Raw genomic sequence first — 12,976 nt, forward strand, 5'->3', positions numbered from 1 at the left:
TGATACTGTAGCCATCATATGCTTAGCCTTTTCCCAACTATGTTAGCGTCGGTTTCCAGTTTATCATTGCTTTGCATGAAGCGACTTACTCCTCTTCCTAGTACTTGGACCACCCGATATCCTTCGTAGGACTGTTTTCCAGATTTTCGGTGGAGCCCAAAAACTTTCATGCTTTCCGAAACACGTAGAAATTCACCATGATAATAATTATAATTTTATTATCAAATAATATTCTTTATCATTAAGTCATTAGTCATCTTTCACAGATCACTCCATTTTGGTATAGTTCAGTCTATTCTATGCTTGATTAGTTATAATCCAATAAATTATAATCTAATAAAGCCATTTGAAATATTATATTGTTCATGATTAAAGGTTAAAATATTTATAAATTAATTGAGTCCTTGTTTCAAACTCACTAACGCATAAAATGCATCAATTATAATCCCTTTAACAAAATCACCAATCACTATTGGCATTCAAATAAATTAACTATTAACAATACAGAGCACTATAATAAGAATTAATTACTATACAAAAGCCACCCTTTTCCCACGCCGAAACTATTGGCATAACATCATCATTAATCCTCGTTCACATTGCCCGGGTAATTTGCGAATTGTCCGGTACAAAGTGCCCGGTCAGCTGTGCACGCACATATTTGCACACATTAACTGCAATTCAGTGAATATTAACTTTCGTGAGAAGTCATTGTGAACAATATATTGGTCCTGAGGTAGAAAGTCCTGAGGTATTCTTGATGATTTTATTTATAAATGTGGTTCTAAAAATAAATGGGTATTTTAGACTTCGTTTATGCTGGGATGGAAATAGCAACAAAACAGTGTGAATAAAAGTAATTGTATGAATTGAAAACTTTATTTTGGGACATGTTTCCCTTTTTCATTTCATTTCATTTCATTTCATTTGAAGACATAGTTACTTTGGGAAAAAATTGAATTTGCAATGTAGGCCCTTTTAGGTAAACCTTTCAATAAATTTTAATCATTATCATAGCCCACTGAACTCTGTTTACCTACTAAGTTTGAAGAATGTGCGAAATGTTTGGATGTTGGTCTACTTTCCTTCTATTAATGAGTCGTATATAATTTGAAAGGTCTTTTTAAGCGCAACATTCGTACAAAAATACTACTTACCGATTTCAAGTACTTTGGATGTCTAATCTATAAACTTCCTTATGTACTCCCCTTCTGTACTACCTTCTCTACTCCCTTTATGTATTTCCCTTATACACTGTACTATGTACTCCCATTATGTACTCCCCTTGTATACTCCCATTATGTACTTACCTTAAGTACTCCCCTGACGTACTTCCTTATGTACTCCCCTTATAAACTCCCATTATGTACTCCCCTTGTATACTCCCATTATGCGCTTACCTTATGTACTCCCCTTATATACTCCCATTATGTACTCCCCTTGTATACTCCCCTTAAGTACTTCCTTATGTACTCCCCTTATGTACTCCCATTATGTACTCCCCTTGTATACTCCCCTTAAGTACTTCCTTATGTACTCCCCTTATGTACTTCCTTATGTACTCCCCTTATATACTCCTATTATGTACTTACATTATGTACTCCCCTTATATACTCCCATTATGTACTTACATTATGTACTCCCCTTATATACTCCCATTATGTACTCCCATTATGTATTTACCTTATATACTCCCATTATGTACTCCCCTTATATACTCCCATTATGTACTCCCCTTGTATACTCCCCTTAAGTACTTCCTTATGTACTCCCCTTATGTACTTCCTTATGTACTCCCCTTATATACTCCCAGTATATACTTACCTTATGTTCTCCCCTTATATACTCCCATTATGTACTTACATTATGTACTCCCATTATGTATTTACCTTATATACTCCCATTATGTACTCCCCTTATATACTCCCATTATGTACTCCCCTTATATACTCCCATTATGTACTTACATTATGTACTCCCCTTATACAAGCTGTTGATTTGCATCCGTGCCATATTCAAGGAGGTAATTATGCTAATGATTCTCGACCCAAATCAATAAAAAAATTGGTACGTAATCTTTTTTCTTTATTTTTTTTTTCGGAATTCCGTAAATATCATCTAGCCTTATTTAAACTTGGTGCGTATGTTACTGGCGTTAAAACCGTGCTGCACCCTCACACAAACGCAAACACAAAGCATACGCAACGATAACTCATAAATTTCATTCATAAAATTGGATTACTTCAGAAATACCACGACATAACAATGACAAAAAAAGCAGTGCATATTAGTTATTTCCCATCTACTGTAATTCCAATCGATTATTTACGTCTTGTATGTCCTCCTCCTGAACTATGGCACAAATGCAAATCAACACCTTGTATACTCCCATTATGTACTCCCATTATGTATTTACCTTATATACTCCCATTATGTACTCCCCTTATATACTCCCATTATGTACTCCCCTTATATACTCCCATTATGTACTTATCTTATATACTCCCCTTACGTACTTCCTTATTTACTCCCCTTACGTACTTCCTTATGTACTCCCCTTATATACTCCCTTTAAGTACACCCCTTATGTACCCCCCTATTTTTTTTATTTAAAGCTTTATTCTCAGGTGTCAATGGCCCAATAGATAAATTCCTTAAAATCTATGTTAGTAACACTTCACTAGATATGCACTATGCCACTGTGCCGTCCTGTGGCACTTGTCCGCGGAAGCGACGGAACACCACGTCCTGTGGCCAGAAGGTCTCGTCAAACGCGAGGTGCAGGAAACACGTCGGCACTCGCCCCACGAACGCCTTGAAGTTGGCGTTTGGCGCGACTCCAGCAGCTGTACTCTCGGGGCGTACCTCAGCTTCTGGCGCACGTACTCCACGATGTCCTCCGCCTCAGTGGTGAAGTGTAGGTGGGAGATGTACACCGGGGTGTTTGGCTTAGCGGCAGGGATTTTAGTGTTTGGCTCCATAGGAGCCGTGCCACAGCGGTTCCTGTTGGTTCTCTTTGAGTACCATGGCCCCGATAACACTTTGGAACGATCCCGCAGCCCTAAACCGAGCCCATACCTGTACTGGGATTCTATAAAACTCGATCAACAACTCGCATTTCACTTCGATTCGTAATGTCATTTCATACTTTAGGGGAGGTAGGGGAGGGATGGGCACTTTTTCACAATTTATTGCATAAAAAATCAGATTTTACAGATCATTATCAACTTTTATTGCCATTTCTTATATTCGGCTAGATATAATGAAAGAGCTTTCCTAAAAATTACAATCAGTTTCAACATTACGAGATATTTAAACGGTTTTATTTGGCTTCACCTTCTCGGCGCTCTAGGACAGTTCGTGGTAGTCGAGGTGGTTCTGTGTGTAAGTACAAACTAAAAATAACCATCAAAACAATTTTTGAGACAAATCACAACGAAAGGCAGCTATTTATTTAAGAGTTTTTATTAACGCATGTAGTAATAGGTGTTCTCTTTTCAGCACGTCACACGTCTTCAGTTGCTGCTCTTCCACCATCACAACGGCGAACGGAATTCTCCTCCATGACTGAGAGATTCCTGAGGTTGGAAGAACAGCAGCTGGAGATACAAAGATTGAATACGCAGATCATGCAGTCCTTTCTGGAGAGGAGTGCAGAGAGGGACAGAATTTTTGAATTTCAGCCTTTGCGGCAGTAAAACCGTTCTTCGTTCTCTGCTGGTCTCTTCATTGCCACCAGAGTGCCATCAATACAGCCTATGGTGGCTGGAAACCCAAACCTTTTGTAGAACCTGTAATTTACAATAATCACTAACATGATCAACTGTAAAAATAAAAGGGTCAGTTTAATTATAATAATATTAAAATTATATTATATCTAGGTACTAACCTTTCTTTTAAAATTTGCCTTTCTTGCTGATTTTGAGGAAACCTTATATATTTTTTTACTACGGCCGGATTGTTCAGAGCTTCCACTACTTCATTTATGCAACGAGATGCAGACGGTTGCGATAAATAAGTTCTGATGCCCTCTTTAATAACCTTCTGGTAACTGCCACTAGCCAAGAATGATAAAGTACATAGTATCTGTGAAACAATAAATCAATAAAAAATGTAATACCTACTTTATCTGGATTTAGTGAAAACAAAATTGAGACCAATTTGGTTATTTTCATGCTTAAGAGAATACCAATATTATAACTGAAGTACAGAGGCTTTTGAAAACATATCAGCTGGCGGGGAAACCACATAAAGGGAATACTCCTTATTAAGAACTAAGTGTTTTTCTTATTATTGTGTGCTTGATTACAATTTTTCAACTATAAACTGTGTCAATACTTACTTTTACACGAGTTGTAAGTCCTTTGCCTCGACGTTTTGTGGGCTTTATCAGGGGCAGTAAATCAGACTCCAGTTGGTCAATTAGCTCCTTTGACAATCTATATATGCTCACATAGTCATCATCGCGAGTTAATAAAGGTAAACTACGAATTCTAGCAGATTGTTGACGCTTTTCTAAATTATCTAAAGCATGAGCTTCTTCTAATAAAGATTTAAGCAAAAACATTCTAGCCATCGTTAAATGTAGGCACTTAATCACTTTAAAACACTTAGAACTTTATTTAAACACTATTTTAAATATAATAGTCTCTAGATCAAGTTGGCAACGGTACCTGAAACAAGATTCTATAAAGGATTTTTCGCGCAGATTTATAACCTCACAAATTTTCACTGACGAAGAAAAGCCTCCCTACCATAGAGAGCATTGGACACTTTTGACTTAGTTTATGAAAAAAAAATCGGTAAAAAAACTTTTAAGTTAAACGGTTTTATCTTATGTGCACTGAAAACTAGAAAATAAAAAATAGTTACTTACCTGTCAACCTACGTAGGTGGTCCCGGTCATATTAGACTAAAATAAAAACGTGGGGCCCATTAACTATTGCTGTAGTACTCTCTTCTAAAGGTATAATAGGTGTGGATTGCATCGACTTACTATAATTGTAACTGGAGATTTTGACAATCAATAATTAATAATAGAAAATACACATACCTTTCATTAGTTTTCTCTTTATAACGATCCGAAACCGCAACAAAATATTTAAGTACTTTTACGAGTGTTTGTTCTTGACAACTCACAGAAATGACAGATAGTCTATGGATGAACACCGTTACCAGTCGGTAACGTAAACTACCCAATTAAAAAAAAACAAAACTATGATCAGAAATCAGAATAAAAGGACCCCCCTTTTATTCTGATTTGATCATGTCTCCCAACTGCCCATCTCTCCCCTACCTCCCCTATAGATAGACAGATTTTGACAAATCTGTCAAAATCTCGACTTTGATTTAGTTCAACTTGTCAACACGCTCGATAGTGAAGCGCTAGTGTAGTTTGACAATGTCAATCACGAAACTTTAAGGTAGAATTCCGTGGGTCGCGATTGTCGCAGCCGCGCGCGACAAAAGTCAACCTATGAAAATGTATGGCACCGCTGCCGAGGGCTGCGACAGTCGCGCGCGGACGACGAATTTCGTGAGCCGCTCGCGGCCGTACGCTTCTCAACATGGTCTAGCGCTTAATAACATCTATAGAATTTTAGTAAAACCAGAATTAAATTTTTGACAATGCCGCGAGCAGCTTACGAAATTCGTCGGCCGCGCGCGACTGTCACGGGCCTCGACAACGGTGCCATACATTTTCAAAGGTTGACTATTGTCGCGTCCACGGAATTCTACCTTTAGATCGAAGTCGAAGTGAGAGTGATGTCGAAGTGAGTTGTGATATTTTATAGAATCGACATGCTGTCCCTACACATATAATAGTCCGGAAAACTGTGAAAATTCGCCAATCCCCCTCATCCTTCGAAATTTTTTCCCAACCATGACTGGAAGCCCGGGTCGGCTTCCAGTGTAAACGGATTCAGCTGAGTACCAATGCTTTACAAGGAGCGACTACCTATCTGACCTCCTTATCCCAGTTACCCAGGCAACCTGATACCGATTGGTAGACTGGTGTCAAACTTACTGACTTCTGACTACCCGTAACGACTGCCAAGGATGTTCAATGACAGCCGGGACCTACAGTTTAACGTGCCATCCGAAACACAGATATGGTGTCTAAGAATTTGTACGAAGCATTTGTACTTGCATAACCTGGGATCGAACCCGCGCCCTCATACTTGAGAGGTCGGCTCTTTACCCACTAGGCCACCACGACTATTCACCAATCCACCTGGCAACCTTTATAAAGTAATTCCGAAGGCCCATGTTTATCGCGCGACTTATACAGAAAATGAAGCTCAGAAAAACCACAGCCGTCATAAAAATTCAATGAGACGTTAATCCGCCACTGAATACATAAAAGTATATTGAATATAATACTGTAATAATGAATATAAGGTGAGTTCGGCCGATCAGCTTCGGGCGTGGAACTAATATCTGCTGGGGAGGGGCAATTGACCCAATAATATCGTTCACCAACTGAGGCTTAGGGCGCGACGTGTAGGGGAATGGATGAACGCTGTCTTTTCTGTACTGCCGTTTGAAAACCATACCAACTTATTTGAAATGATAAACCTGTGCTTTGAATAAGTAATACTTAATATGAGTAACAAGGTACAGCAATAAAAATAAATCTACTGAAATGCTTGAAGAAAACTTTATCATGCTAGCAGTCGATGTCTTTCAACGCGTTAAAATTTTTTGCAAAAATAAAACAGGTAACCTTTTTTCAGATGTCTTTCTTTCTGGGCTACAATTGTTACTTTGGAAGAGCTTCCCCAAAATTCTTACATTATCTCTCATCATTGGGTAATATCATAAACCTAATATTCACATCTTGTCCTGCTAGACGCCATTTTTTACACTACCACTTCCTCTCTCTCAATACAACTCAAGACAGCACTCAGTCTCAGTTCAGCAGTTTTCTCTCCCAGTAACCGCCGCGCCCAAACCTAGGCCGGTGTAAAGAAGGGTACAAATCGCTGTATAAACTTAATATCGGCTAAATTGCCGGGCGCCGCGGGGCGGGGGGGTAGGCAAACATCTCGCTTTTATTGCCATCATCGCGTATTGATTCCGGTCATAAGCCGATGTTACAACGATAATTTCATCTTGATGCGGTTGGTTTGTCGGTTTTCATAGGTGTAGTCTGATCTCCCGTTTAACTTCATGAAACTTTATTGCTACTTTTCAGAGTTTCTTTCAAAAGTTATCAAAGGTGAGAAAGCCCAACAACCAGTCTTACCAAGGGGTATCGGGAATTCCTGATTAGGTTGGGGAGGTCAGATAGTCAGTAGCACAATATAAACCACTGCACTCAGCTGTACCTGGTGAGACTAGAAGCCGACCCCAGAATAATTGGCAAAAGGCGGATCATCATACTTAAATAGGTCCCTGCTTAAATCATCAACTCATTATAAGCATTACATGGACTATTTAATTAAATTCGTATACAAAGATCAAACCAGTTTAGAAATCAAGACTCAAAAGACCAAATCCTAAAATTGCCAACAGTACTCCTTCCACCGAACCCACAAAACAATTACAGCGTCAAACATTTTGCTTACCTTCGCAAGAATCATTTGGCAAACCAATGAGCTCGCTTTAATAAAATTCTACAACATTATTTGCTGAAGGGTGGCATTCAAAATGTAATTAGTACCGAGACGAGTTGGCCGTGTGTTTGTCACAGAGGTTCTGCGAAATAAAACTAATAATGAGCCAATGAGAGTTGGGAGTCGCGAACTCGATGGTAACGTACTTTAGAATCTAACGACGTTTAATTAGAATTTTTCAATCATGCTTAGATTTTAAGAAAATAATATGGTACTGGAAAGAGAAACTCTTGACTGACATAGAAAATAATTAAGATTTTTAGATTTATGGAAATAAGATTTTTAAACACTTGGTATCCATATCAAAGTTCTTTTTTTTTGGGAATCAAACACCAAACTAATGATTACAAAAAAAATACATACAGACTTTGAGTTCCATAACGTTAAAACTTTTAGAGCACTTAGGACCACAAAATAATCTTGTCGTCCTAATCGTCGTCTAATGTTGTAGTTAGTAATCTAAAATTGTCCAAAATCGGAACCAGTTACTCTACAGTTACACTATAAGGAACTACCAAAGAAAAACATAAACTTAGATAATTCTAAAGATCAAGCAATCACCTTTCAAGAGTAAACATAGAAAAATTGCATAATCACAATAACCCTTCCTCAACGCTAACCCGATCGTTTAAAAAGCTATTTATTGTATTCCCTCAAGTAATTAAAACTGGAGACAATGGACGCGTGTGCTTGACAAGCACAGCGGTGGACTTGCATTGTTACCGCGACTTGGAGAAATGGCAGCAAGCAGGAATGAAGCAGTAAGTTCAAAGTTTAAGGTGTATGAAGTGGGTCGTGCTTGAATGGATGATTTTTTAAAAGTTGGAAATGATTACAAATCAATACTGAGCATTTTTGGGTAATTAAATACTTAGTTTGAAATTGAAACCCAATTTTTGCAGAGCCCTTATGAGTAATGAAACCCGTAGGTTCCATGAAACCCACATTGGGCTTCGCTTTTAGAACTTACAACCAAGAACAACAGTAGAAGTGTGAAACTGTTAGAGATTTTACAATAGAAATTTGAAATCTCTAAACACCTTAAGTCAAAAAATTTGAGTGTATTACGGCTTTAGCAAATTCAATGAGATAATGTTGTTCAAACTCGTAGCAAGACTATATAATTGGGTGATCTGTAAGACAGATTGTACTTCTGCTTATCATCTCCTTAGAAATGACTCCCGACATCGCAGGAGCATTGTAACAGTTGATGTTGTCAATTACAAATGTTTGAGACAACATCATTATCCGTCTACTTATTTTATACTGCATTGATTTAATATTTATAATGCTTGGCCTTCCTAAATTAAATGTTAGGTATTTGAAATAGATATATGTAGTAGATCAATGATGATAAATAGGTTAGATACAAGAGGATAAACTGGAGGAGGAACTTTGATAATGAAAGTGGATGAAAATAATTATCTGTTTTTTCTCACTATATTGTAGTCGACTTCCAGTCTTGTCCGGATTCATTTAAGTATCAGTGTTTTATTTAAATTGAACGACTGCCTGGCTGACCTCCTCACCCATAGTAGTTACAGGTATTACGCCTGCATAAACATTTCATTTATTGTTTGGGTAACTGGGTTGAGGAGGTCAGATAGGCAGTCGCTTCTTGTAAAGCACTGGTACTCAGCTGAATCCGGTTAGACTGGAAGCCGACCCCAACATGATTGGGAAAAAGGCTCGGAGGTTTGACTTCATTTTGATTCCCTCTTATATTTCAAGAAATAATTTGCTGCACTATAGATTATTTAAAATATCATAATTATTACCAAAAAACAGCCCACGAACTGCTAACTCTAAACAATAAGAACAAAAATCCTAAATATAATCCAAAACATGGTCGCGGCTGAACTTCAGAACGGTAGGATCCTTAAGCTTTTTACAGGCGGGCTATAATAATCCCCTGAGCACACCCTGTTGTTATCAAGTCCATCACAAAGTTAACTGAGTTAGACGCAGGGGGGATGTGATATACGGACGAATATTGTAACGATCTTGTCGTAGAAGTAAAAAAATGGGAATTAAAATAATTTTATGTGGATGACTTTATGATGGGTGCATTCTACGACTTGTAAGCAGGTTTGTATGTAGACTAGTATTTTTTAATCAGATTCATGAAAACAAACACAGTCAACAACAACAACAACAACAACAACACAACAGCAACAACAACAACAACACAACAACAACAACAGTCTTTGAATCAAAGATGACTATTTTCAAAATGTATTTTTAAAAAATGACACTTTGTAGTCTGATTGTAATTTAATGTCGTAGGTCGAAGGCATTAAAATCGAAAACCTCTCGAATTGAAGTTAACGGTTCAATTACAAGGATAACATCCAATTTCAGGAAAAGCAATATGTAATCACAAAAACCCACTCCCATTACCAACCTACGCACATAAGGCTTATATACCTACACAAATTCTTCGGAGCGCCCTTAATTACAATTCTGGCAAACTCATTTAAACTGGAAAGTGCGAAATAAATGTGTCAGATGTTCACCAATTACAGGCTTTTCGAAGACACTTGGGTAGTGGGCGTGTTCGTCCCCCCTCCCTCGTATCCCCCTTTCCCCCCTGGTGAACAATAAGTAACAGTATAAGGAGATTATGGGAGGGATGAACGCTTAAGCAGATCGACACAACGCCATCGATGGAGACTTGAGTTTCTTAACTATTGACGAAGTGTAGGTGATGGAATTCTGTTTTGTTCAATGAATTTGTGGAATGTTTTGGGGTTCATGTTTGTTAGTAATCTTAGGTAGAATTTAGCTATATGTATGTATACCTAATCCTGTTATAATTCTACTTCTAAAAAAAAACTGTTGACTAGAGTTGTCTGATTGGGGCATTTAATAAATGAAAGTATGTGCTGTGGCTGTGTAGTATTTTTTAATGACCTTCGTGTAAGTTCCAACTTTGTTTCAAGGACATAGCTTATACTTTCTTAGGACAGGAGTCTGGGAGCTGCGTTTCAAATAGACGGCTAATAACATTAATTCCTCAAAATTCTTTCGACAATTTTACCACTCAAAGCATTACAGACTTTAATTCCACAAATTCATAACATCACCAGACAATTTGCTGCTTACATCGACATATGTGGCCCTCCATAATCTCTCGGGTAGACGCCCAAATTTTTCCCAAATTAATCTTTCGTCAAACACTTGGCGTTCTTTGTGCAACAATTGAGGAGCGCAATGACGTACCCTAATGGGGTGCAAGGAGGATTGAGCAAAAAGTTCTGCTGATTATTAACGTTTGGCTGAGCACTAAGTAAAAAGGTGGTGGTCTTGAGTGCGGCTGATTTTGTATTGAGAATTTGTTTTGGTTTAATACAAAGCTTTGCAGAGCAAAGTTTGTGTGAAACTGCTTCAGGTAAACTGATGTCCGGAAATAATTTAATTCAGAACCATTTTTTTTAGTATCAATATTAAGTGTCCCTACTAGCTGTTTTCTACTGCTGCTTAATAGGTGTTACTGACTTATTTTCCGTATCCGAAAAAAAGTAGCCCATGTCTTTTCTCAGACTCCAGACTATCTGTGTACTCATTTATATCGGTTTAAGGGTCAATCCCCACTGGAAGAGCAGCGGCCGGCAGCGGCCGGCAGCGGCCGTAAATGCAAGGGATTGAGCGCGAGCGCGGCGGGCCGCGCGGCGCCGCGCTGGGCCGCGCCGCGCCGCGCTCTTACATTTTCCGTGCTCTTACGGCCGCTGCCGGCCGCTGCTCTTTCAGTGGGAATTGACCCTAATAGTTTTGGTGTGAAAGCTCGACATACCAGACTTTCACTTTCAAAATAATATAAGTAAAGATTATAAAAGGTGATTCAGCTTTCTTTGTATGAGAGAATTGTTTGCCCAACAATAAAACTTAAGCCTGTTAAGCCACTTATTTACAATCCTTTTTAGATTTGAAACCATTGGATTCAACAAGAAAACGTTACGTAATGTCAAAAACTTTTGAATTTTTCCTAGGTATATGTGTGTTACTAGTGTATTTTTTACTTTAGTGTCCATGGTTTCTCGGGTTGAAATGACTTCGTGGGTTTTCAAAAAATTGTCACGAAGCAGCCCGTGGTCTTGGAGTTGTTCATGCGCAGAGTCGTGTAGGATTGGCGGTCCCAAAAAATATTTAAACCTCCTTAAGAAATTATGATTTTTAAGGACAAGGTAAAATAACCAAAGAAACACCAGAAAAGTTAGTTAATTGCATTTATTAACACAACTACTACATTATTGCAAACTGACTACTGCTATCGGTCCAATAAATATGATTACTTCGGTACATAACGTTCAGTGCACTACGATCATATTAGATACTACAATTTACATTATATACATTGTCGTACAGGCTGGGCGTCAGTGAGGACAAAAATTATGAAGAAATGGAGGTATCACTTGAACCAAAGTCTTTGGTACAGTCGACATGTGTGACCCACGTTGTTGAAAAATTTTTTGAAACTGTCAAAATAATAAAGACTATCCCCTTAACAGTATATGCCGAATTTGAAACTTATTGCATTTGATTGTCTCTAGAATCTCCCAGAGACGAGATTCTCTACTGTCTGTAGACTGTAGAGATTTTCCTAAGGTGGATCATAAATGTCATTGGTTGATAGTACATTATATTTTAAGAAATGTTATTTTACTAAATTATATTCACTTTAATTTTGTGAGTAATTAAAACGGAAATGTTAAAATCTACATGGAATGTCATACCTTTATTACCAGTTAAATATAATACCGACCTGCGGTTGGATAAATTAGTACCAGGAATTTCGCCCAACTTTTGCACAACACACTTAAATACTTTAAATTAAATATTTACATTAAAAACACATTGAATAATTTCCATACATTTCTGTGATATTATTCCTACATTATACTTAACTAGTTCTAGGTACATTTATAAAATTAAACGGAGGGTGAAATCAGTCATTAAAACGACTATTACAGAAACCAGTTCTTATTAAATTAATTGTGTCTTGAATAGTAAAAACTCTATCAGCCTTACTACAAAAAGTTAAACATCTGTTGAACACTTTTCTAAAAAAGTGTGGCTGCAAAATGGACCATATTTCAACGCCATTACCTGACCTTTTTTAGACAAGTGTTAAACAGATGTTTATAAGTTTTTGTGGTACGACGGTATGTTATTTTTCTAAGTATATATATACAATAATCTAACCTACTTGACTACGTATGTTTTGAGATCGTTTGTAATGTAAGGAAAACGATAGATTTCGTAAATACAAGAATAACGTCGAACGTTAAGGCACACGTCTTAATAATAGCATGGGTCTTCACATAATCGCTTATTTTATGGTAAGTATTGAAAGATAG

This window comes from Helicoverpa zea, chromosome 24 (assembly GCF_022581195.2).
Source record: "Helicoverpa zea isolate HzStark_Cry1AcR chromosome 24, ilHelZeax1.1, whole genome shotgun sequence".
Lineage (NCBI taxonomy): Eukaryota > Metazoa > Arthropoda > Insecta > Lepidoptera > Noctuidae > Helicoverpa > Helicoverpa zea.